We start from the raw sequence: 2,361 nt of genomic DNA, 5'->3' as shown, positions 1-2,361 counted from the left end.
ATTAAGGACTCTTTACGATCAACCCTTACGAAATCGACTTTTCGACTGCCATTTTGAACGTACGACTTTACATACACATTCTTCTTTCCTTTCTTAAATCTAACTTTAATATGTACTTTTGTGCCCCCGATACACACTACTTCTTCTTTTATTCATTTTCCGAACCTTTTCGTCGTCTTATAACTTGACGTTGAAGACTTGATTGAACACGCTACTTAGAAACAGGTACCGTTGTCGGTAAACTACTGGGGGTATTATGCGATCTACACAACTACCCGCGTAGCGAATGGTTTGAACACGTTCCAAAAACCCGCAAAACCTCGTTCAAAGTTGACTTCGAATACTCTTTTGAGCACGATACCCTTCCGCATCGTAAACTTCTTTAGAGTTTTTGACCAGTGCATCTACAGAAGTGCCAGACCTGACCAAACGGGTGTGACGATAGACTTCAGACGACGGACTCGGGTACAGTCAACCTCACGTAACGTGTACGTAACACAAAGGTAAGTGTTCCAAAATATCGAAACGTCGTAGTTTCCGGAAGTCAAACCAAGACTTAACTCTCTATTTGCGAGAATGTAACACTTGCAAAACCCAACCGTCTGGCGGGAATTCAGTCTATAGACACTGTAAAGTTTTGCACTTCGGTACGAGTTCCTTCAACTCGTAGACATTCACATTAAAAACGACACAAAAGCCCAATTATTACACCGGAAAAACCGTCAAAATTGATTTCCACGACGCCCCGGAAGACGGGGCACTTCGCTTTATAGACGAGACTTCTTAATGTTAACCGCAACATTGACCTCCTTACAACTTGCAAAACGAGTGAAGTACGGGCAGTTCTCCGTGAAACAAAATTAATAAAAAACGAGTCTAAATAAAAACAAGTAAAAAGTTCGATGACTCTAACAAAAGGATGCATACAGTACTAATGTTAATACAAAAGTCCTTACATCCCAAAACCTTAATACCGTCAACCATTCTTTTTTTTATACTTAACGCTTAAGTTCGACAGGAGGTGCAGGACTCGACCGACCTGGTAGTGCCGTGTGAGAATCAATTACAATTTTACACTTCTTTTGAAAGATTTTGTTCCAGACTTGTTACAAATTTATAGAGACTTTTCATTCTTAGTCTCAACTTTCAACCACAATGTGCTTTGTCTTCTACAATTGTTAAATTTCAATCTTACTCCAAGACTCACTTTCAACTTCACTTGTCCATCGTACACTTCAACGTACCTTCTAAACCAACTTCAATTCTTAAAGAGGTAACTGAAGTTACAGATTTTTACACTACAATAATACCCTCACATAAGAGACCTTAATACTTCATACTTACTCTTTTCGTTATCGGTAGCTAAGGGCTGTCTCGACTTGCAAAACTACACAACTTGCCTCAAAGACGCCTACAGTTACGCGCCTCCTCCCTTCCCGCCGTTTTTATTCAGCCGCCTTATTATTTGAAAGCACGTATCTTATTGTCAATCAACCTTACGAAAATGACAATTGTCGTAAGGGTGATTTGATCCTCTTGGCGTTAAGGACTTCTTTAACGATCACCCTTACGAAAATACGACTTTTCGACTGCGCGATTTGACGATACGACTTTACATTACACATTCTTCTTTCACTTAATTCAAATCTAACTTTCTACCCTATGTACTTGTGACCGAACTTACACACTACTCTCTTCTTTTCTTTCATTTGATCTCTTACGTTAAGGACATCTTTAACGATACCCTTACGAAATACGACTTTATAATTACACATTCTTCTTCACATTCTTGTCCACTTACTTAGACCCTTATAAACCTAACTGACTTACCAAAAGGTAATACTTACTTATAATTCAATTTTTTCATCTACTTTGAGGTTCTACATATTTATTCAATTTCTACATTTCCGAAACTTACCATCTTACAATAGCATCCTTTTCAACTTTTAGTTTTTTATTGATCACTTCTATCATTGTAAACCTTTTACAATAAAAAGTTTTTGGTCTTGTACCCCTTTTTTGATATATGTTTGCAAAGGTTTAGTTAATGATTGTTTATATAAGACATTTTGTTGTTTACAGTTTTTCCACTTGTTTTTATTCAATTAAAATATTTGTTTTGTTAATGTTAAATTGTTTTGTCCTTGGTAAAAGTGTTTTATAAAATGTAAATTTGTTTTTAGCTTTGTAAAAGTGTTTTGCATCTTGTTAATTTGTTTTCTTTAATGTTAAAGTTTTTTTTCCTTGGTAAAAGTGTTTTTGCTAATGTAATTTTGTTTTATAAAATGTAAATTTGTCTCAAGCTTTGTTAAAGTGTTTCACACTTTGTAATTGTCCATTGCACTTCCCAGCCATCGTACA

This window comes from Notothenia coriiceps, unplaced genomic scaffold (assembly GCF_000735185.1).
Source record: "Notothenia coriiceps isolate Sejong01 unplaced genomic scaffold, NC01 NC01_scaffold00005563, whole genome shotgun sequence".
Lineage (NCBI taxonomy): Eukaryota > Metazoa > Chordata > Actinopteri > Perciformes > Nototheniidae > Notothenia > Notothenia coriiceps.
The sequence above is the reverse complement of the archived record's forward strand: the minus strand, read 5'-3'. Positions refer to the sequence as shown.